We start from the raw sequence: 25,255 nt of genomic DNA, 5'->3' as shown, positions 1-25,255 counted from the left end.
TAACATCAGTCAACATATACCTTCTCTGACTCTCTACATTGCATTGCTTTGGATATGTATGCTTTTGTTTGGAGGACACTTAGACTCACACAGCTTTTGCAACTGATCTTCCTTCAGAAGTTGTGGCTATTTGACATTCAGGAATACAGATGGGTAACAGTTATTTGGTGATTATAGGGCACTTTCATTAGCAAATTATTATATTCTGTATGCAGAAAAATCATAGGTAGAAGCACATTTAGAGAAAATCTAATGTTATTTCCTGAAGACCTGGGAGGTCATGCTATTTATCTAGGATTGCACAATGAGTTTCTGGCAGAACTGATGAGGATCAGAATCCAGGCATTCTGGCTCCAAAGCAAGTACTTGCTGTTTCCACTACATTGTGTTACTTCAGATATTGCCAGAAAGTGGATCATAGATAACTGTGAGAAATTGTGGCTTTATATAATTCAGCTTGGGGCTCAGAAACTAAACCAAGATGTTTTAATATATGCCATCTATGTCCCCCAAATGTTTTGAGTATGTATAATAAAATGCAGAAGTACTCTAAACAAGCTGGAGGGAGCCTGTATTTTGTAAAACTATAGGCTCTTTTCTCATACTACTATTCCCAAGACCTGGAAGAAAGCTGTGAACATGTTTAACACTTTATAAATATTTGTTTTATAAATAAATACATAAAGTTTATATATTAATAAACTCATAGGATGTGGCATCTAATGCTGATTCAGTTCTAATGCCGTGCGAGTTTAGAAATTCTGCACAACCAAATCTTTGCGGCAGCCAATGTTTCTTAAGTAATGTCAATGATGTCTAATGAGTTCCTTAAAAATTATTCTTCTCTACCAAACTTAATGAAAGATAAGGCAAAAATAAATATATCTATCAAAGTTTGTGATTTGAGTAGACATTTCTTACTTTATTGTTGTCAAAATAACTCAAATTTGTCATTATTTTCCTTTTAACTATATGAATGACTCTCTGGAATTTTAGACAATGCCTATTGACTAGTAAAATAAAGTGGGTGGAAAACAGAAAAATTATATGATATTCCTTTACTGAGCTATCTATTTTAGTACCAAGGCTTTAATGTTGTTATTTGGCTTTATGTTGGCATATCCACCTGGTACCCATTCAAAGGACTAAATGAATACCCACACCATATTGATCTGACATTTTGTAGTAACCAGATAAAAGCATCTCTTAGACATCTACAAAACAAATGGTTAATCTACTTCCAAGGGACAATTCACTTCTGTATACCTCTACTGCACAGCTTCAAAAAATAAAAAAAAGACTCTGAAATTGTAAAAGGTCTAATAAAGGTCAGACAGGAGGGAGAGCTGGGGAATAGACACAAAAATAAGAGTGAAAACAAAGCAAAAAAGAAAAGGAAGGTGAAAAATATCTCACGGGAAGCCCTCTGAGGGAAGTAACTCACACTAAACCTCTGCTTATCCTTCTCGCTTCAGCATTCTGAGGACACACACACATCCCCAAACAAAATAAAACAAACAAAAAATAAAGCTCAAATCAGAAACTGGCATGCGCGGTAACTCCAGAAGCATGAGTTCATTCATTTTGTTCATTTCAAAAATATTTATGAAGAATTTAAAAGTGTCAAAATAGAATTTAAAAATGCAAGAGGTGTGAATATGACCTCGCCCTTCTCTCGGAGAGCTCACAGACAAGTAGAATCAACCGATCATTTACAGCATAGTGCTAAGTCTGGTCAAAGAAGGAATGCATAGGCTGTTGTGGTGGGCACAGAGAGGAAGCCAATTTATTCAGAGCTGGAGGAGGAGAGGGAGTGTATTACAAAGGGTTTCCCAGAAGATACTAAAATCCAGTTCTGAAGGAATGACCATTAGCTGGTATAAACTTCATAGATAGTGGGAATGGCACGTTGGAAAGTCTCTGAAGAGAGAAACAGGATGACATCTATGGAGACTACAAATACTTAGTATAGTATAGCTGGAACAAATTATATACACCTGTTTATATAATTATAGATTATATTAAAAATAGATGAGGCTGGAGGTAAGCAAGACTCAGATAAAAAGGATTCTCTGTTCGCTAACTTATATTTGTGTATTATAGTAAGCAGTAGCGAGCCATTGAAAGAACTGAATCATTTGCAATGATTACTCTAAAAGCAATTTTAGAAAGGATTGAAGGAGACCCAGTTATAAGGCAAGAAGAAGCATCAGTCTGCTTGGCCCAAAGAATTGCTCTGGAGTACTCAGCTCATATTTGTGATGTTAAATGTGATTGCTTTCTATTAAAAGTAATCATCTGTCACATTAAATTAACTGTCAATTTGCTTTTTATTGACTCTATAGTTTTGTTTGTATTGAATGTGTAAATTACAATTTGTTTTATGTTTCCAAACTGGTTTCCATTCAGTGCCCCATAATACACATACCTGGTCGTTAAAGATTAATTGTACCTGAAAAATTTAAATTTATTAAGAAATATTTTCCATCAACCTATTAATTCATATCAATCTAGTACCATGATTATAAGTGTCTAGAGAGATGAAAGTTAGATAGATTTGAATGAGAAAGAGAAGATATAAGTGCCTTAGGAAGTCACTCCATGAAGTTAATCTCAACTAGGCTTTAACATCTCCTGCCACCAAAATAACCTACATTATCAAATAATGCCCCTTAAATACTCATGATCGTCTGCTGGACTTTTATGCTTAAATGGAAGGAGCTTCACCGAAAAATAGCGATGTATTTCACTCCAGGTAAAATCAGTTGTGTCTCAGACTGAAAAATAGATATACATATAATAAATACAGTCATGCACTGCATAAAAATGTTTCGGTAAATGGCAGACCACATATATGATGGTGGTCTCATATTGCACATTTTCTGTGTTTAGCTGTTTAGACACACAAATACTTCCCGCTGTGTTACAATTTCCTATAATGTTCAGTACAGTAACATGTCTTACAGGTACAGGTTTGTAGCCTAGGAGCAATAGGCTATACCTATAGCCCTGGTGTGTGTTAGGCTATATAATCTGGGTTTGTGTAAGTACACTCTCTGATAGGTACGCAATGACTAAATTACCTAAGGATTATCTCAGAACATATCCCTGCCTTTAAGTGACACTTGATTGTATGTACATAAATATACACACATTCCATTCAAAATATAAATCCTTTGACTTTTTTTTATTGTGATGTTTTTGAAAAATTCTAACATTTTGAGTAAGAGTTAAAAGAAACCACCCATGTACTAGTAAATGTCTCTGACTAGGGCAGGATTGTTCCATAATTCAAAGCAAAACTTTCCATCTTTTTCATAATATGTATAGAAAATAATAATATTTGCACACTGGAGTACACAGATGTGGCTGTTTATGGCTGTAAATAACAGCCCAGGATTTCTGGTATCTTCAACCCCACCTGGCCTTCTCAAGGCTGAGGAATCAATAACTTCTCTGTACCTGTACCTGTTTTGACCTACTGGTGTGTATTCCAATTGGAAAGCTCTGGCTTAAAGAAGATTCAAGAGCTGAGAAAGAAGCCTTTGCTAGAAAGCCGCTAATTTTAGAGAAAGAATTAACTTGCTGCATAAAGGCTGATTGGCTTTTCTATCTTGAAATTAATAAAACTGTACATACCTTTAGTAGATAGGTCAAGCATTGAAATGGTAATACGTGCTAATTCAAATACCAACTTCTTGATTGATAATAGCTGCTTGGAGAGTTCTGTTGGGAGACATTCTAAGGCTTTGTCTAGGCCCAGTTGAAAATAATGCTGGATTGATGAATGTCATTTATGATAGTTACAGTAGGGAAGAGTGGCATTATTAACTGACCCAGTCCATAAGGTTGATTGTACAACATAAAATATATACTCTGCAACCCTTTCTTTAAACATATTTTAAGAATTGAACTTTAAGCTTTATATCCTAGGTTTGTTTTATTGTTTTGGGTTATAAATAATCCAGCTGACAAACCCACCTTAATCCTTTGTTGTAGTTCATTTTGCTTGACTCAATGCTTTCAATGTAGGTGCTTATTTTTATTATTTTGTCTCTTCTTACTGAACTTGTAATATGTAGCTTATTTTATTCCCATTTATCTTTCACTTTTCAGTAGAGATTAAGAAATGGCCTCAAAGAAGGACACAGACTAACATGGTCCTGGTTCTAGAGGAAGCTAAATGTGTTCACTTTTCCTGTGAGCTTTACACAGGAGTTTCTGCAACATGAAAGAGATCACAAGGCCAGTACTGATGAAGCCCTTGATCCTGTGCTTGTTACCTGGGAAAGACTGACGGTAATACCTTAAAAATCATTGTCTCTGTGACTTAGGAGAAACAGGACAAATTATCCTAGCATGAAATATAGCCCAAGAATATTGTGGGAATAATGCAGATTGATTTTTTTTTCTCTTTTCTGAATTCACATCTGGATCCCTCTTTCAGATATTTATTGACTGCTCAGTTCAGTCCCTTTTCATACAGAGAATGAGGGTATATTTCATTTGTTCAAAACTACAAAAATAATCATACCTCTTATCTTTCAAATAAAAATCAACTTTGCTCTCAACATGTTTGATGTCTGGAACATATCAATTAATATCTTCACTTTAGAGATTCATTACGTAAAATGTTAGAATCTATGCTATAGCATTGCCGTAAAGAGTTGGATTAAATAGGAAAATGAACAGATACACCAAAAGGAAAGTGGGCAAGACATAAACGTCAGAGGTGTTTGAACTGGAGCAACTGCATCTTCAACAGGAGCCGGGTAAAATAAGGCTGAGACCTACTGGGCTGCATTCCCAGACTTAGAATTCCTAAAACATTCTAAGTCACAGGGTGAGAGAGGAGGTCGGCAAAAGATACAGGTCATAAAGACCTTGCTGACAAAACAGGTTGCAGTAAAGAAGCCGGCCAAAACCCACCAAAACCAAGATGGTGATGAGAGTGATCTCTGGTCATCCTCACTGCTACGCTCCCGCCAGCACCATGACAGTTTACAAATGCCATGGCAACATCAGGAAGTTACACTTTATGGTCTAAAAAGGGAGGCATGAATAATCCACCCCTTGTTTAGCATATCATCAAGAAATAACCATAAAAATGGTCAACCAGCAGCCCACAGGGCTGATCTGTCTATGGAGTAGCTATTCTTTTATTCCTTTATTTTCCTAATAAACTGGCACAAATGAGGCTGGGACTTGCTGGGCTGCATTCCCAGAAAGTTAGGTATTCCTAGCCTCTACATGCTTCAGGTTAAGGGAACAGATAGATGATGTTTACTAAACAGACCCAGACTTGGGAGTGTCCTGATATCCCAATAATTTGAGAACAAAGGCATACCTAATTTTGCTTTAAAGTCAGTAATATTAATTCTTGCAAAATATAGTAATAAGAAAATTAATCCTTTATCACAAACCCTTGTAGCAGAGCACATCTCCTCATGATCTTTTTCTTTTTAACTTAGGTAAAAGAAAGTACCTAGGTTAAAAAAAAGTATTCTACTTTTTTTATTTTTTATTTTTTTAACTAGGTTAAAAAAAATTGTACCTAGGGTGGACACATTCCTCCTCTTACTTTCGAGAATGCTCTACTCCGTTTATGGAGTAGCTGTTCTTTCATCATTTTACTTTCTTAATAAACTTGCTTTTGCTTTGCACTGTTGACTCACCCTTAATTCTTTCTTGCGCAAGATCCAAGAACCCTCTCTTGGGGTCTGGATCGGGACCCCTATCCTGTAACATAAATAGTGTATTCATACAACAATAAATAAAATGACTAATAAACTTAAATGTTCTATTTGCTAGTCATCAAAGAAATGTAAATTAAAATGAAACCCATGTGGAAATGTTTAAAATAAAACAACGATGTAATTCCAGGAAACAGGCACTCTCCTCCAGGGGTATAATCTTCCTGGAGGCTAGTTTGACAATATTTATCAATACCTTTAAGTGTCATTTACAGTAGTTTAACTCAGCAGTTCCTTTTCTGAAATGATATCCTAAGAAAAATTTCTGCAAAAACTTCCTTATAGTTGTTTTTAGTGGTCTCTCTAAGAGTAACTTAGCCCTAAAGCACATAACAGAGTTTGAAAACAATACAATGAGAACCATACAGTGCTTTCATCATGTGGATACAGATTAGCAGAGGAGGGGAATTAGAAGATTTTAAAGGACCGGGGCAATACGTGCTTGCAAAGGATGGAAAAAAAAAGAAAAAACAAAAGTAGCAGAAGCATCACTAATTAAGAATGAAAGTTTCCTGGATGTCAGCTTCAAATCCTGCTGAGGGTCAAGTCTGGGGCTGTCTTTTTACTTCCTTCTGTGTCTCTAATTAATTAGTGTATTTCTCTTGTTCTTTCACCAGGAAATCTAACTTGCATGCACAAAAAAAATCATCCTTGGCTTTGTCAATGTCCCTGCTAAACAAGCGTGATGGGTTACACACTTCCCTTCACTCCAACTGAACAAAAACTTTCTCACTGAAATATTTAACAAGAAAAGTAATAGTTTTGTTTGTTCATTAGTTTTTGTTTGTTTGGGGGGCACAATACCTTAAAGAATATCCAATTCAACACTTCAATTTTGTAAATGAAGAGATAAGACTAAAACAATAAACGGGCTTTACTGTGTTAATAACATGGCAGGGATTACAACCTGGGTGGTTAGGGAAACTCTTAGCCCAATTCCCCTATAAAGCAAAAAGGCCCCTAATCTTCACCAGAAAATTAATGCATCACTTCTCTCAAGGGCTATGAAACTGTAAACAGTAAGTTGTAAACTGTTTTCCAAGATACTTACATAAGCCATATGAAGATATGTGTGCATTTGACCCAGAAACTTGAAGTGCATATATTACAACAAATAAAACATGGTGTACCCACAGAATTCTCAGGAGAATCTTTCTATCCAGAAATCACATTCGCTTCATGTTTTAATGTTGCTGTTAGAGAATAAGAAGGGACTTGCCCAGCTCACTGAACCTGCTTTCAACAAGATAGCAGAATTATAACTGGATGTCACTGCTGCTCAGCCTTCCTGTCCCTAGGGGAATTCAATGGGCTCCAAAATAAACATTCACCCCATGAAGCTGTGACCTTATTGTGCCCTCTATGTTTGGCTATGGATTGCGGGCAAATCCCTCTATTATACCTGTGCCCCACTTCACTCCCTTGCGTACCTCAAAAAACAAATTTAGAACTGTTTAGAAATGGTGGGAATTGCTTGCTTTGGTAGCACATGTACTATAATTGGAATGATACAGAGAAGATTAGCATGGCCTCTGTGAAAGGATGACATGCAAATTTGTGAAGCATATTTTTAAAAAAATGTATAAAATAATAACAACTAAAAAAATTGTGGCAATAAAAGCATCTCATTAACAGGAGGTTGAAACTAAATTCTCAAGTGGGCAATATAGACAAATAGGTGTTGTTGTTGTTGTTGTTGTTGTTGTTGTTTCCATGGAACAGCAATCATACTGTTAATGACTCCATAATATGAAAATGCCACTAAGTATCAAGGCACTATAATATATATTTTTAAATGTAAAATGGGTCTCAAATTCAGTAAGCAAGTGTATTAGTCTGTCCTCACACTGCTAAAAAAGACATCCAAGACTGGGTAATTTATAAAGAAAAGAGGTTTAATTGACTCACAGTTCTGCAGGGTTGGGGAGGCCTCAGAAAACTTATAATAATGGCAGAAGGGGAAGCAAACATGTCCTTCTTCACATGGCAGCAGCAAGGAGAAGCACAGAGTGAAGGTGGTGGGGGAAGCTCCTTATAAAACCATTAGATCTTGTGAGAACTCACGCAGTCACAAGAACAGCATGGACATAACCATCCCCATGATTGAATTACCTCCCACCATGTCCCTCCCACAACACGTGGGTTTATGGGAACTACAATTCAAGATGAGATTTGGTTGGGGACACAGCCAAACCACGTCAGTAAGTATAACCAAAGACCTAAATTTCTGGCTTCTCTAGTGCATGATGACAGTTGCTTTGGGGCTTAATGCAAAGAAAAAAAAATCCATTTGGTTATGTGTGCTTCAACCTACTCGATCTAATAACTGTAGGTCCCAGTGGAAATTCACACTGTGGATGTATTATCCAGAAGAAAAGAAGTTAATAAAATATTAGTGATGTACCTCTCAATAACAAATGTATTCAACATTACTTATCAAATATTGATCATATTAAAAATCTTGGCATTTTGTAGCAAGATTGCAATACCTATGTTATATGAATCCACTAAGAATAAGAAATCAGACTCTGAAATGCTTGCTAAATTAAAGTTCTACAAATGGCATTATGAGGTAAAATTTTGTACATAGAAAGCGATTGAATTAAAGAAATCAAACTCTGAAATGCTTGCTAAATTAAAGTCCTACAAATGGCATTATGAGGTAAAATTTGGTATATAGAAAGTGAATAAATTAAACCAATATCTTTAAAGTAAAAGAATTTACTATAAAATATTAGCTCAGGTGTTCTTTTTTTTGATTACATATAGCTCAAAATGTTAACTTCCAAAATGAAAGTCTGCCCTAACTCCCTATTGGAGGGTAAAAAGGTGAACTCCATTCATCCAGTTTTTTGAAAGCACCAACTTTCATGGTTTTTCTTCCTTCTCAGAAGAAGCTATTCTTGCAGGTGACAGAGGGAGAAGCATTTATCAGGAGAAACAGAAATTGTTCAATGAATGGCTTAATTGTTCCTAAGTTGAAGATGCTGATCTTCCAACTAAAGTCACAACTGGCTGAAATTCATAAAGTCAAGTTAAATCAATATGACAAATATGTATCTATTTCTTACTGTATATCAGGTAGTGGGCTAGGCTCTGGTGGAAAAGACAGTTGGTCACAAGTTAAATTGTTAAATATGTGTACTATTGAACTCTGAAAATAAATAGACCTCTTAATCTACCTGAGCTTTATCTGAGTCTCCTCAAACTTTCAAGATTTTCATGATATGGAGAAAAAAATACAAATACTTTAAACACATATTTAGAACATGCTGTTAAAAGACAAAAACCACTAGATATATAGTATTAACCGAAATCATGCAACATAATAATAAACATGTTGCCAGCATTTATTAAGAATTCACCATGTACTAGATACTGGGCTAAATGCTTTATCTGATTTACCTCATTTAATCCCCATATTAGCCCTATGAGTAAAGCAATATTAAAAATATATTGCACTTAAAAATGTGTAGCAGAGAAGATTTTTTTGATCAATAATGAATGAATGAATGAATTGTCCTCATTTAAAAAAGAAGAAACTGACGTACAGGTCTGTCTTGTCACAGTCATCCAGTTAGCAAGAGCTCAAACCTTAATATCATATGGTAAACACCATGGTAGAAACATACACATATTCACCTGAAAGTATAGAGAAAGGGTTTCTAACCTAAAGTGGGGAGGAGGAGAATGTTATAAAGAAAATGAAACTTCATATTATCTCTTCCCAAATAAGGGTTACGTTCTACTTCTCAGAGAGCACGTTCATAATAATTTGCATTTATCACTCTGTGCTGATGATTTGCTCACATGGCTTCTTCCCTAATTAAACCGCTAGTCCCCTAAAGGTAGTAATATGTCTTAATCCATCTTTATTTTTTGAGAGCCTTGAATCACATCTTGTACAGTAGAGGATCTGATAAAAGTTTGTTGACTGAATATACGACCCACGAGAGATAGTGCCCTTGATTAACTAATAGATCAAATCAGCACTGAAAGATGGCCTCCTAGTCTTGGGAGTATTTTCTAACACTTTACTCAGAATGAACTACTTTGTGTGAAGCTCATGACTTACAACATCATTGTATTTTGTCCTGTATGCATAAGGTCATAAGAAAATTCATCTTTCATACTATATATGATTACCTAGGAAGATGGTCATGGACTGAAAGATATTTGTCACATATATGGGTTTTATTTTATGATTTAACAGCAGGATTCCATTGCTATTCATCAACTAATAAAATTTACCCATCTATGCACAGTGAGTTGTTTATTGAATACAGCAAGATTGATTTTAGCAGTTTTGGCAGGTGAAAATTAAAACCATGCTTGCTTTGTTCCAAAGCTTGGTAATAAGCAAAGTAACAAAGGAACTAGAAGAGAAGCAGTTCATATATTTCTTGAAGTCAGAGGTCAAGGATTGGTTCATACTGCCACTTCATTGCTCATAAAATACAAAATAATACAGCAAAGTTCCTCATGAGACTGGCAGCTGTTATTATTGTAGCAAGTTATATTTGAAAACAGTGACCTTTTTCAGAGATGGATAGCTGTCATTATTATCATGAGTATGCAAAGATTATACAGAAATCAGCAATTAATACTTAACAAGATTACATGAAAATGGCAAATGAAGTTTCGCCTTGATCTTTGCTGAATTAACATTCCAGGCATGTGGTCATCTTGAAATTTTAACTCACAATGATGGGTCAGTTTCCTATAGATTCAGGGCTGTTGTTGGGATCTTGGAATTCCTAAAGGAATGCATACTTAGCACATCACCTTGCCATTCCATTAGTCTATTTCAATTTGTTAATGGATAGCTACTGAGAAACTGGCTGCCCTTCTCAACAGTATGACATTTTTGGGGAATGAATAAATCTTCAAGGCATGATAGAAAAGATGAATAACAGTGGGCTCCCCTTATCCATAGTTTAGTTTTCCTCAGATTCAGTTACCCATGATCGACTGCAATCTGAAAATATTAAATGAAAATTTCAAAAAATAAACAAATCATAAGTTTTTAATTGTACACTCTTCTGAGTAGTGTAATGAGTAGTGTAATGAAATCTTGCACTGTCCCCCACCTTCCTGCCTGGGATGTGAATGATCTCCCTGTCCAGCATTATACATATAATGCTGTATGCATTATGGACCTGCCCATTAGTCACTTAGTAGCCATCTCAATCATCAGGTCAACTGTCTTGGTATCCCAACGCTTGTGTTCAAATCATCCTTATTTTACTTAGTAATAGGTCCAAAGCACGAAAGTAGTGATGTTGGCAATTGTGACATGCCAAAGAGAAGCAGTGTTTTTCTTAAATAAAAAGGTGAAAGTTCTCAACTTAATAAAGAAAAAAAAAATCACATGCTGAGATTGCTAAAATCGGAGGTAAGAATGAATTGTCTGTCAAATTGTGAGAAGGGAAAAAAATTGTGCTAGTTTTGCTGTTGCACCTCAGACTTGGAAAGTTACTGTCACAGTATATGATTAGTGCTTAGTAAATATGGAAAAGGCATTAGCATGAACAGAAACATGTGCTGATTGACTGTAATGGGGTTCAGTAATATCTGTGGTTTCAGGCATCCACTTGGGGTCTTGGAGCATATCCCCTGTAGATAAGGGGAGACTACTGTAGTACAATCTATGTCTGGAGGTTATCAAAAACATAAAAAACACAACTGTCAGTTTAGAGATTTGTGTCTAAATCTAGTTTCTGTTTCTCAATATGTTGTGTAAAACACAATGAATCTCAAGGTGATATATATCTTTTTTAAAAAAATATCGGTAGTGTTTTTTAAATTGACACATGGTATTTGTACATATTTATGAGGCATATGTAATACTTTGTTACAGGAATAAAATGCAAAATTATCATGTCAGGATATTTAAGTTATCCATCACCGCCAGAATATGATCGCCTAAAGTAGAAGTCCTCCCTTCAAATTATTTTAAAATATACAATACATTGTTAACTATAGTCTTCCAACTCTGCTACCAAGCATTAAAACTTACTCCTTCTATCTAACTGTATATTTGTGCCCATTAACCGACTTTTTTTTCATCTTCTCAACCATCATTGATTTCATTTGGTCTGTTTTTGCTTTTGTAAAAAATATTAACATCTTTCAATGATAACCAAAGTAAAATTTATTTGTTGGAAATCCAAAGGATTTTCTTTTTCCTCAGGAATAGCAAAGAGCATATTGGCTATCTGCTTCTTGGACTTCTTCAAAAATGCCTTAGAAATTCTATCCTAATGCATTTTTCTGCAAATATATAAAGTAAGGTACAGTGTATATGAGACAAATGAGGGAAATTCTACAGAAAAAAATAGCTTGTGTACTTAAAAAGGTGTCAAGATCATGAAAGATTAAAAGCATTTTTAAAAGGCTTAAATTCATCTCCAAAAAGGGGGACTGGTTGGGTTGAAGACATAGCTACCAAAGAAATTTTTAGGACAATTTTCATAATTTGGGTATGGATAGTGTGTTGGACAAGAGCATTATATCAATATTAAGTTTTCTGATTTTGATTATTTAACTGTGGTTATGTAAATAACAGCTTTTCTCTTAGCAAATACACTCTGAAGTATTTAGGATAAAAAACTGATGTCTCTAATTTATCCTCAGGTTATTGAGATAATTTACTCTCAAATAATTCAGAGAGAAAGTATGCCTGAGAGAGTGCATAGGGTGAGCACAAAATGATCTAGTAAAATAGATTCACCGCATGTTAACAACTGATGAATCTAAGAAAAGGATATGCATTTTTGCACTATTCTTGTAATTCTTCATAAACTGAAAATTATAACCTAAAAAATTATAAAAAGACAAATTTGCATAGTAGTAAAATTAAAAAAATATGATTTCAAAGATAATCATAATAATTAGGGTAATACTTTGCATTTGTATATTAACTATTATATTAATAAAGCTTCCAAATACATGATTTGACTTTATTCCTGAAACAACTCTACAATTTTAAATGTCTTTATTCCCATTTTAAAGATGAAAAAACTTGGAAACAGAACTATTCCAGTGCCTTAGTTCAAAAGATTTTGATTTGTAGTCTTTTCTGTGATAACTACACCACAAACTGTGCAAATTGCCCTCATTTAGGTCATGAGGCAAGCCTGTGGTTTGTCCTGTGCTCACTAACCAGCTGTCAAGCTGTAAGAATTTGGGTGGTTGCAGATCAGGAAGCAGCTCTGTAATTCAGAATCAATCTTCTAAGCTGTCTTGTCTCTATTTTCATAGCATGTTATTGGTTTTCATTCCAAAGTTGTGCTAGCTCTTCCTGGCATAATCGATGGTGCAGGTGCACGGTTTTAGGAAAGAAGCAATGGGAAATCCTATTGGGTTGTGCTGCATTACAAATAGAAAAAGTCAATGTTAGACAAGTAGAATTGAGAAAATCATGAGGGAAATAAATTTTATTTTCATGCTTTCAAGAATTACATCTAAAAGTAGGTATTTTATTGGAAAGGTATAGGTGTTCTTTAGGGAGAGAGAGGAAGAAAGGGAGGAAGAGCTACGATTTCATATTCCCAGAATTCTTATTTCACTAGAATGTAAGATTTGTCTTCTGAATTTAGACAGATTTTTCTTTATTTTAAAATTACCTATTTCTGATTCTTCATGTGTAGTCAAATATTTGTAAGCAAATAGTGTGTTTACAAAAAAAATTTGTAGACCACAGCTTTAATGTTTCTAAGTAGTGTTCATTACACATCCAGGAAAAATAAAAGACACAACTTCAGTGCTAAATATGTAAGTTTCAGTGTTATAAATGATTAGGTGATTCATTCTTTCATTGAGCAAGTATTCATCAATTCACAGAGAAGCAGAAAAGCATGAAGGCTGAAATCATGTCGTTTGGAGCCAGACTATTTGGGTTCAAATATAGGAGCCTGTTTCTTAGAAACTGTGATCTTGAGAACATTTCTTAATATCTCCAAACTTCAATTTCTTCATTCATAACATGGAGAGAATGACTGAACCTACCTCATAGGGAGGTTGCGATGATTAAAAGTATAAATATATGTGAAACACTTAGAACAATGCTTGACACATTGTTAGCATTTAATAGATTTTGATATTATTCAAAGTGTAATCTGAGAAATATTCATTGAGCATCTAGTATAATCCAGGTAATCCACAGTAAAGCATGGGATTATGCAGTTATTTGGGGAATAAAGAAATGATTCAGAAAAAGATCCTGCCTTAGTATGTGCATTAGTTATCTATTGCCATATAACAAGTCTCCACCCTCATTTGCAAACTCAGCAGCTTAATAATAAATTCATATTATTTTACAGTTTCTTTAGGTCAAGAATTCAATGACTTAACCTCTACCTCAACTGAGGTCTCCTCTGAAGGCTTAATTCAAGAGTATTCACTTCCAAGCTCACTCATGGTTTGCTGTCAATGTTCAGTTTCTCACAAACTATCAGACTGAGGGCCTTACTTCCCCCACTGGGTGTTTGGCTTGAGGCCTCTCTCAGTTCCTTGCTACATGAGCTTCTCCAAAGGGAAGTTCGCAATATGGCAGCTGGCTTCTCTCAGAGTGAGACAGCGAGAGATCAAGGGAGGGCCCACAGAAGGAAGCTATAGTCTCTTTGTAATCTAATATTGAAAGTGACATCCCACAATTTTTATGTATTCTAATTAGAAAGGAATCTCCAGTCCAGCCCACAATCAAGGGTGGCAAGTACATTAGTGGCCTTCTAGTATAGAAGAAAAGATATAGCTAAATAATCCCAACATGAGGTATGTGGTGATAGAGAAGAGAAAGGGTTTCTCAATGAGGGAATCTCGACACGCTAAACAGAGAACCTGAGAGCATACCACTGTATTCTTTTAGGTTTGTCTACATTGGTGAGGAAAATCACTGAACATACTCTAATAATCCTTATGACTACTACACACCATAAGTTTCATGCACCAGATGCTCCAGAAAGGTTCATATAAATCAAAACACACCCTGACAGAAATAGGCCTCATTGGGACATAATTGTGGGAAGAGTAACAATTATCTGGTGTTGCCTACTCAGAACAGTAGAATTTTGCTGATACAGGTGCTACTTAGTACAGGTGCAGATTGAAGTGTACCACAATATACCACTTCAAAATATTTCTGTTTGGCATACAGATTATTTTGACCAAAGGCAATTGATGACCAGTAATATAGAAAAAGCTCTTTAGCGCCCGCTAACTGCCTGAACTAGAGTATACATTTCCTCTTTTGCAAAAGAAATTTATGTTTATAAAGAGTGTTTCTATTTATAAAAATGTCTTTTTACCAGAAAAAAAGCTACTCTTGGAGACCACTCTTACCACCCAACTGATAGCTGCATAACCACCACCACAACAAAAAACCCTTATTTACCACACATTTCCTCTCCTTCACTTCTTACAACTTGCTTCTCTCATCCCGAAGCTCAAAACCATTTTCCCCTTGTTTAGCCTAAAGACGGTATATAAGCTTCAAGCATCTGGCCGCATCCTAGTGTTTTCATTTCTTTGTGAATTATGTACACGGTAGTTTCACCAGAATAGTTTCCTGAATTTACCAATTTCCTTGCTTTAAAAATTTAAACGTTTGGCTTGCTGGTTATATTGAATATCTACTACCACTTCTTTCTCAATGGACTGATTTTCTATAGAATGGCCAGAGGTAATTTTGAAGAAATCTTTATATCTAATGTGCCAAATATAAAACAGTAAAATGATCATGGAATTTGAGCCCTAGTTTTTGTTTTAGAGTTGTCCCCTTGCGAGGGAGTGGGGGAGTGGAAGGCACAGTATAATTTTTTTCAGCATTACCTGAACACTTTTAAATCTTGAATTAAAAGTTCTATTTTTTTCCATGTGTATATATTGGCACAAACAATTCTGGTGACAATAAATTTTATTCCTTATTCCCTGCTAATTTGAGAATTACTTAAGAATTAATGTAACCACCTCTGCTCTGCTTTCTGCATACAGTACCAAGTTTACCATGGAATCTTAAGGGTTTCATTCTGCTTTAGAATTCAATTAGTCTTTGACTTCTTGAGCTTCAGACAAATATTCTTCTAGTGTTTGCAAGAAACATTGTTCTCTCCCCTGGAGCCACTGTGTGAAGTCACAGAGTGTGATCCTGACAAGCAAAGCCTCCTCTTTGACCTGACTTCTGGAGCCAGGATTGCCCCTCTTCTAGCCTCTGCTTTTCCAAAGGGTTGACTTTACTTGTCTCAGTCCTTTCAGTTTCCAGCTTAAGGCTTAATAAATTCTAGAATTGCATTTTCAAGGTAAAATAGGGAAGATTTATTCACAGTTATCTTGTTTACGCAAATGCAAAGACGGGCTAAATCATTCATTTACTAACGTTTCTCCTCACTGTGGGCATTAACAATGACCTCTCCATCATAAAACACAGTAGATTAATTCAAGCAGGAAGAAAAAGTCTCCACCTGAATTATTTAAGTGAAGGTTTGAACTGTGCTTATATTAATAAGATAATATTTCAATTTAACACTTAACTTATAAAGCCAGAACAATAAATAAATAAACAAATAGAATGTGGATGAAGGTAGAGTACAGTGTTTATTCCTTCTTGGATCTAAATGTAAATTCTGCCAGCTGGCATCATTGCCAGTAATTAGAGAATTTAAAAATAATAAAATTTCATTGGAAAAAATCCAACCCTATATTATTTTTACTTCAATGTAAAAATGCTTTATGTAGCCTTATAAAATTCCAACTATACACTGTCTTTAATTTTAGTAATTTATAATTTTATAATTTCTGTACCATGCTTAAAATGTTGCTTACTCTAATTAGCTTATGGTCAACAGTATCTTTAATTAGAAGTATTGGTAATCTGTCCCCTGAAGCATTTTATTGAGTGTGTTTATGGTTCCAGGATGATTATCTTAATGAACAGAATGATAAAAAGTACCATTAAACAGAAACAAAATAGAATACTCATCAGGGCAGAATAATTTTTTTCCTATAAAAGAACAATTTGTGCTTAAAATACAGTATTTAGAATACAGTATTAAAATGTTAGATAAGTTGATGAATGTATTTTTGAAATTCTATTAATAGTGAGTAACTGATATTATGATTTGGTTCTGACAGTTAGAGGTGGAGTCTAGGATGAAGGACACGGAGTTATAAAAAATGACCAATCCACTAAGAAATAGTTCAGATGGCATCAATAATATTGCTGAAACCAAAATTTATATGAGTAATATAGAAAAGGTATGTGAAAAAAGGACTGGCAGTCTGTGTTTAAAAAGGAATTCACTGTTGGGGATGGGGGAGAAATCAGCCTGAATTTCCCTCTCAGTACTCTTGTCAAGTGCGTACATTAAAACGGGTGGTGGTTATTTACAATCTTTAGATTTTATTTAGATGGTGGTGTTTTCATTAGCAATCTTTATCCTCTGAAATATTTGTAAGCAGTTCCTACATAATTTCACTCAACATCAATTTTTGTATTTTATGGCATTGAGAAATGTATACTTACTGAAATTTTAAAGCTAGCATACATAATGTCTAGCAGTGTCTACACTAAGTTTCACATGGCACCAGAAAACATTTAAACTAAGACAGGAGATATATTTGAGACTCTATATAAGTTTTTAGATAGAAAATCGTGTATATTGAAAAATGTACACATCCAAAGTAAGGTGGCTAGCTAGTGCCTCTACTATCATATAGATCTTCATAATGTTTGTGCAAATAAAAAATGACCAGACTCTTCTGAATTCTCAATGTCTTCATCATACACTTACTAATCAACTCAGATATTGCACTGATTCTTGACTTTCTGGGAGGATAGGAGATCATAGTTTCCTTTCAAAATTTGGTTACAGCTATGGAAAGTCTCTCTAGAAAAATGTACATGCACATAGATAGTTACAGAGAATGGTGGATCTCCTGGAGCCATTCATAAATCTCCTAAGGAATTTAGGAAGGTTAAACAGGGAATATCTATAATATTAACTGTCAATCAGCTTTCTAAGAAGATTAGATATCTTCAAATATAAAATGGTAATAATAATATTTTCTTCATAGAGTTGAGAATATTCTTTATGATTAGTTGTAGTGTTTGGAATAGATCCTGCATATAATAAATAGACAACACATTGCAGATTTTAGGAAAGAAATGTATTAGTGGAATTTTATTGTTCTATTTTATTTACTATCAATTTGTTAGTACTATTAGCATTCCAAAAACTGAGGAAATTCTGTTTTTAAACACAAATCACTCTTTTAGTATATTCAACAAATCTTTCTCTAGTATTTTGTTTCATTCTTTTACATTACTCTTCAACTGTACACATGGTTTTGGTTTAATATTTTGAATCACCTTAGCATAACTAAATTTGAATGATTTTTTACATATTCAAAAGTAAAACAGCTCCTAAATTTATAATGATACTAAACATAAATCCATTGGGTACCTTTGGAGGTTGCTAGAGAAGTAATGCATCAATCTGAAAATGGATACAAGAGAAGTAATCAAGCTCTTAACCTGACTATCCTATACCAATTGTACCACAGGAGAATTTTCTCTTTATAGAAGTATTCTAGCTAATACATGAAGAAGGAATGATAAAAATAAAACACTTTAATTTTGTAATACTCTTATGAAATACAGTCATCTCTCTTTATCCATAGGGAATGCATTCCAAGGCCCCTAGTGGATGCCTGAAACCGCAGATAGTATTGAACACTACTGCAGTCAATTTTAACACATTTCTTGTCATCCAACCATAAATCTAATGTCTTTCCCACTTTTAGTGCTTATCTCATATTGTGGCTGTAACTTTTGCAGTTTGAAGTACAAAGCAAAAGTAGTAAAAAAAAATTTTCCCACTTCACAGTTTGACAGATATAACACTCATTGCTTCCATAGATCTTAACAACTTTAGCATAAGTTTTTTTCTTTCTTTATTAATTGGAGAATTTTCACCTTTTCACTTTAAGGAAGCACTTTATGGCTTCTCTTTGGCATATCCAAATTGTCAGCATCATTTATCTTGCACTTTGGGACTATTACTAAGCAAAGTAAGGGTGACCTGAACACGAGCACTGGGATACCGCAACAGTTGATCTGATAACAAGATGGCTACTGAGTGACTAACATACAGGTAGCATAAGACGTGCTAGACAAAGGAATGATTCACATCTCAGGCAGGACAGAGCTGGAAGGCACAGACAACACAATATTTCATTACTCTAACCAGAATGGTGGGCAATTTGAAATTTATGAAGTTTATCTCCAGAATTTTTTATTTAATATTTTTTGGACTGCCGTTGATCTGTTCTGAAACTGCAGAAAGCAATACTGGGGATAAGGGTGGACTACTGTAATGAATCCAGGCAATTCCCAAAATCAACTCTAATAAGATAAATAGAGAGGGAGAGGGGAAAAAAAAAAGATGATACATGCCTCTTGACAGAAATACACAATTACACCTATGAAATATTCTTGTCAAAAATTTGAATCTAAACAGATCAGGACTCTGGATCCAAGAATTATTTTATAGAGGACACAGAGGTCAGGTAAAGATTTTAAATAATACCATTAGGATGGATGCAGCAACAACTGTACTGTGAAAAACTCTACAAAACAAATGAACAGCTTCTTTGAAAATAAATCTCAGAGGAGGACAAAGTGGGAGGGGGGCCTATAGAATAAAAAAAAAAAGATGATCTATCAACCAAATTCAATGTGTAAACCTACCTTGTTTGCATGATTCTATCAAACCAACAGTCAAGCAAAGAAATATTTGATGATATTAAGAGATTGTCTAGAGTTTTAGCCTCAGTTGTCAAGAATCTCCTCCCAGATAATCCCATCAACCAAGAAAGGGTAACTTTATAACAGGAGAGGAGATGGGAGGTCATACGATGCTCACACAGACTTCATCACAGGCTATCAACTATTTATCTGAGGGGCCATTGGTCTTTTCAAAAAATCTTTTATTCTCCCCTAAGTTGCCTAAATCTCCCCTCCCCTCTTCCTTGGGCATATAGAAGCTTCTAGATGTCACTGGGTTTTGGGGTATTCACTTCTCTTCTATGTGATGCCCCCATGCATGTAATAAATTCATATAACTTTTCTTCTGTTCATCTGTTTTTGGATTTTTTAAATCTTTGCTTGTTTTTCATTGATACATATTAGATGTACATATTTTTGAGGTAGATGTGATAATTTGATACATTCGTATACTCAAATCAAGGTAATTGGGAGACCCGTCACCTGGAATATTTATCTTTTCTTTATGCTAGAGATATTTGAATTATTCTCTTCTAGCTATTTTGACATGTACAATTGATTAATGTTAACTATATTCGCTTTGCTAATCTATTGAACACCAAGTCTTATTTCTTGTAAGTGTATAATTGTACCCATTAGTCTACCTTTTTTCTTTCAATTTAATTGGTAGCCTAGCCGAAGAACCTAGAAGGGTGGAGGGAAGCCATCTTTCACTTGCCGACAGCACATAAATATGTATACAATTACATATTATTGCAAACGAGACAAACTAAAAGTAAGGTAAGACAAAAATAACAATTTCACAATGGAATCTATTATTGAAGGCTTCCTTTAAATTTCAGGGTAGATTAGACAAGAATCAAATTTACCAGGAAAATTGGGGTAAATCGGGAGACATTCATGAAAATATGTTTTATCTTTTTTCTGTTTATAATTTTCTTGTCCTTATGCTTTGAATGGAAATTGATGCATTGGGCCTTCATTTATACAAATGTGGTCTATTTATGTATGAGTTAGATGATGAAATAAGTGCCTGAAGCTTGAATGTTCAGGTTAATCAGAATACTAAATGGTCATTAAATAATAACTACACTCAAAGTGTCTTAATTATGTATAGATGTTGAGTTGGTGGGAGGTCCCAGTTGACATAGGACTCTGTCCTTGGCCGAAGTCTGTTCAACATGACCTAAATAAGGCCCAAGAGTAGCAGCTCATTATTTTACTTTTTTCTGCATGGTGAAAAAAACACTGCATTCTCTACTTTCATACTTATTCTTAATTTCTGGAAATAAAATTGGTAATAACAATGAAATGATTTCTGGAAATAAAACTGGTAATAAATAAAATAAATTAAAAATAAAATAAATTAAGTAAAATAAAATAAAAATAAATAAATAAATAAAACAAAAATTGGTAATAAATAAATATATTGGTAATAATTTCTGGAAATAAAATTGGTAATAATGAAATACTATTGGACAAACAAATTTAAGAGAAATTATAATTTAGCAATGGGTGTGTGGATAATTCTTATTTGAAAGGAGGTGCATGCATTTAAAAGTTTATTTTTACACAAAATATAAGCCTAAAGTATATGACTACTTTTTCTTGTTATCCAAGGAGTCAAAGAAACTAAAACCTAATTTATAATGATAAAGTTAAATCAATCAAAGAACCAAAAGTATTATTTGTCAAGACAATTCTGAGGATAGAATGATAAAGCATCTTTCCAAATTGTGTGCACTGTTCAAATTTTCCAATATAACATTCCAATAAAAGTCCTCAAATGAATACAAAATCTGTGTCATCAGTGAAATCTAGGAGAGTTTAGGATACCAGCAAAAGCCTTTTGCCAACTCAGATTCAAAACAAGAAATTAGTATAGTCAATAAGATAACGCAGACAATAGGAATATTTACCATTATACTAAAAAGAAGTATGCAGCTCGTAAACCCAAATAGAAAATTTCTTCACTAGAGACAAGTTCTCAGAGAGAGGATAAATATAGAAATAGAGCAATAAGGCAGGGGAGAAAAGAGAGATTCAACATTACTCAGCTATTACAAAAATAAATAGGCAAATGATAAGAATATCTAATTTATTGTAAGAGCCTTGAGGCAAGAAGTAAGCATCCTAATGAAAACAGGGTTGCGTGAAACAAGAATTATATGAACCACACGGTAAAAATCTGACAGAATCAGAATTATTGTCTTAGTCACAGTGGTAAAAATTATTACCAGTTGATTACTGAGAAAGAACTAGAGAATAGTAGAGCCCACTATGTATCTTTTCTAGTTTGCTGCATATAAACACATAGTAAACTATATTTCTCTCTGTTCATTAAAGAGTAAGGGTTTGATAATTCTCAACAAATGCTACAACCACCTTCATAATACCTTAAGTAAAAGAACTTCTCTGGTTTAATTGTAGTGTAGGAGAGGAAGAACATTTTTTTTTCCCTTATACTCTGTTAGGTTTACCAGCTGGGCCCTTGAATCAAATTGGCAAGAAACACATTAAAAAGATGGAAAAAAAAACCAAAAAACAAAACGAAACAGATTTATATATCTCTAGGGGATATGCTGGTTAAAGAATTCAAAGTTTTATTTAGACAGGAGGAATAAGTATCAGTGGTCTATTGCACCACATGGTAACTGTAGTTAATAATAATGCATTGCATATTTCAAAATTGCTTAAGGAGTAGGCTTTGAATGTTCTCATCACAAAAAACTGATATGGACGTGAAGTGAGAGATATATTAATTAGCTTGATTTAATCATTCCATAACGTATAGATATATCAAAACATCATATTGTGCCCCATAGTTACATAAAATTATTTGTTACTTAATAAAATATAATAAAAGGAATAAGATCTAATGTTTGGTAGCACAATAGGGATGACTATAGTTAACAACAACAACAACATGTATTTCAAAACAACTAAGAGATTGTAACTGAAAGGCTCCTAACACAAAAGAATGATAAATGCTTGAGGTAATGATATCCCAATTACCCTTATGTGATCATTACACATTGTATGCTTGTATCAAAATATCACATATACCCTGTAAATATATAGTGATTATGTATCCATAATTAAAAATTTAAAAAGAAAAAATATGATCCAAAACGTATGAAATATTAACTTAAATGGGATCTTTTGAATAAATTAATAAAGGTATAATTTTTAATTCTAAGATGATTTACTTGTATTAGTGATTCCTTAACTCAAGTGTGTAAATCTTTGGATAGCTACAAATATTGAAAGGCTATTGTCAAATGTACATTCCTCTTATTTTTTTAAAAAAGTATATCTTCTTAGAGTTCCCCCCAGGTAAAGAGAATATGTATATAATTAACCATAACTTCTTAAATTATCTCTCCCTAGAGGGCTATAATACAAAGGACAGATAATAACAGGTAAATGTCAAGCAAGTGGAGAAGTCGGAACCTTCATATATTGCTGGTGGCAATATATAATTGTGCAGGCACTTTGAAAAACATTTGGAATGTTCTTCAAAAGTTTAAATGTAAAATTGTTACCATATGATCTGACAATTCCATGCTTAGTTATACAAACAAGAAAATCAAAAACATATATCCACAGAAAAACATGTAAATAAATGTTCATATCAGCGTTAGTCATAAGAGCCAAAAGTGGAAAAAACCAAAATGCTGTTAATTAAGGAAGGGATAAATCAAATATGGGATATTCACATAATGGAAAATTATTTGGCCATAAAAATTATTGGCCATAAAAAGAATGAAGTCCCAATGCATGGTACTACATTAGTGAACATTGAAAACATTATGCTAAGTAAAAGAAGACAGTCACAAAAGATGGCCTATTGTATTATGCAATTTGTATGAAATGCCCATAATAAATAAATCTATATAATGAAAAAGTAGATCAGTGGTCGCCAGGGACTAGGGGGAAGGAAGAATAAAGAGTGACTTTTAAAAGTATGGGGTTTCCTATTGGGGTGAAGAAAATGTTCTAAAATTAGACTGGGCATGGTGGCTCACACCTGTAATCCCAGCACTTTGGGAGGCTAAGGCAGGCAGATCACTTGAGGCCAGGGGTTCGAGAGTAGCCTGGCCAACGTGGCAAAACCCTGTCTCTACTAAAAATACAAAAAAATTAGCTGGGCATGGTGGTGCATGCCTGTAATCCTAGGTACTCGGGAGGCTGAGTCATGAGAATCACTTGAACCTGGGAGGCAGAGGTTGCAGTGTGCTGAGATCATGCCTGGACAACAGAGTGGGACTCTGTCTCTAAAAATAAAGAAGAAAAAACAAAATGTTCTGAAGTTAGATAGTGATGATAGTTGAACAACTACGTGAATATACTAAACCGCAATTGTACATTTTTAAAAGGTGAATTTTATGATATGTGGATAAAGGTGTTTAAAAAATTAACCCTATAATAGCTGATACAGTTTGGATCTGTGTTCCCCCTGAAATCTCATGTTGAATTGCAATCCCTAGTGTTGGAAGTGGGGCCTGATGCAAAGTGATTGGCTCCTGAGGGCGGTTTCTCATGAATGGTTTAGCACCATCCCCCAGTGCTGTTCTCATGATGCAACTCTCATGAGATCTGGTTGTTTAAAAGTGTGTAGCCCCTCTCCCCACCTCTGGCTCCTGCTCTGGCCATGGAAGATGTGCCTGCTTCCCCTTCACCTTCTGCCATGATTGGAAGTTTCCCAAGGCCTCCCCAGAAGCTGAGCCAATGCTCAGCTGTATAGCCTGCAGAACTGTTAGCCAATTAAACCTCTTTTCTTTATAAATTACCCATTCTCAGGTATTACTTTATAGCAAGGCAAGAACAGACTAATACAAGAGTTAACTTTTTTCTTTCTTTTAATGACAGAGTAAGCCTTCAGTGATGGACAGGTGTCACTGGAAAGGATCTGCCAAGGAACCAGGACAACATCAGCATAAGCACCTGCAAATATGCTCTGATTTTTCTTTATATATGGTAAGATGTAAACACAAAATAATTATTAGTCAGTAAGTGTCTCAAAAATACAAAGGAGCGAATAATCACTGAAAAATGGTTTACATAGAATAGAATCTTGAAAGCTATGATTAGCAAAGAAAGAGAAAAGATGTTAAAATCAAGGGAAAAGGTATACTCCAGACCACAGAAATTAAGATGTTAAGAAGTTAAGATGTTAAGGATGCTTAACCTTGTAAGAATAAAATGCTTATATTTCACAAATACAAAACACACAATTAATCTTTTTGAATTAATAAAAAAATTCACTATACTTCTCAAATATGAATGGACCTCAACATATTTTCTGTATTACAGTCATAAAATTTTTCTTGGATGCTGATTAAAAATAAAAATATTACTTTATCTTTGAATTGTCAAATATTGTGTAAAATGTAATATTTTATTAATAATTTAATATCAATACAGTGATATTTATCTCTGTATGTTTATTAACCTTTTACAGAGAATACTAGGTATTTGATTAATTATTGAATAAATAAATGAATTAAAAATGAGAATTTAAAAATGCAATGTGTTTCCATGATGATGTTTTTAAATTAGCAAATTAAAAATTGTATTTCTGTCTGCTAGATCCAAATTTCCAAATAATGATTAACTAGGAGCAATTGACAATTTACCTTGAGTGTAAAATCTTGATAGTTGAAACCCTGAAAAAAAATTCCTACCTAAAAATTTAGATTACCCTATAGAGAATTCA

General features: G+C 34.1%; 1 protein-coding gene and 1 pseudogene across 16 annotated transcripts in view; one reads left to right on the top strand and one right to left on the bottom strand.

Moving 5' to 3' along the window:
* Window positions 1–25,255, bottom strand: part of NAALADL2 (N-acetylated alpha-linked acidic dipeptidase like 2) — a 1,364,432-nt gene that overhangs the window by 398,008 nt on the left and 941,169 nt on the right. The window lies entirely within an intron of this gene.
* Window positions 7,228–7,325, top strand: LOC115934111 (uncharacterized; annotated as a pseudogene).

Source organism: Gorilla gorilla, chromosome 2 (genome assembly GCF_029281585.2).
Source record: "Gorilla gorilla gorilla isolate KB3781 chromosome 2, NHGRI_mGorGor1-v2.1_pri, whole genome shotgun sequence".
Lineage (NCBI taxonomy): Eukaryota > Metazoa > Chordata > Mammalia > Primates > Hominidae > Gorilla > Gorilla gorilla.
Note: the sequence above shows the minus strand (reverse complement) of the source record. Positions and strands in the feature narration are given on the sequence as shown.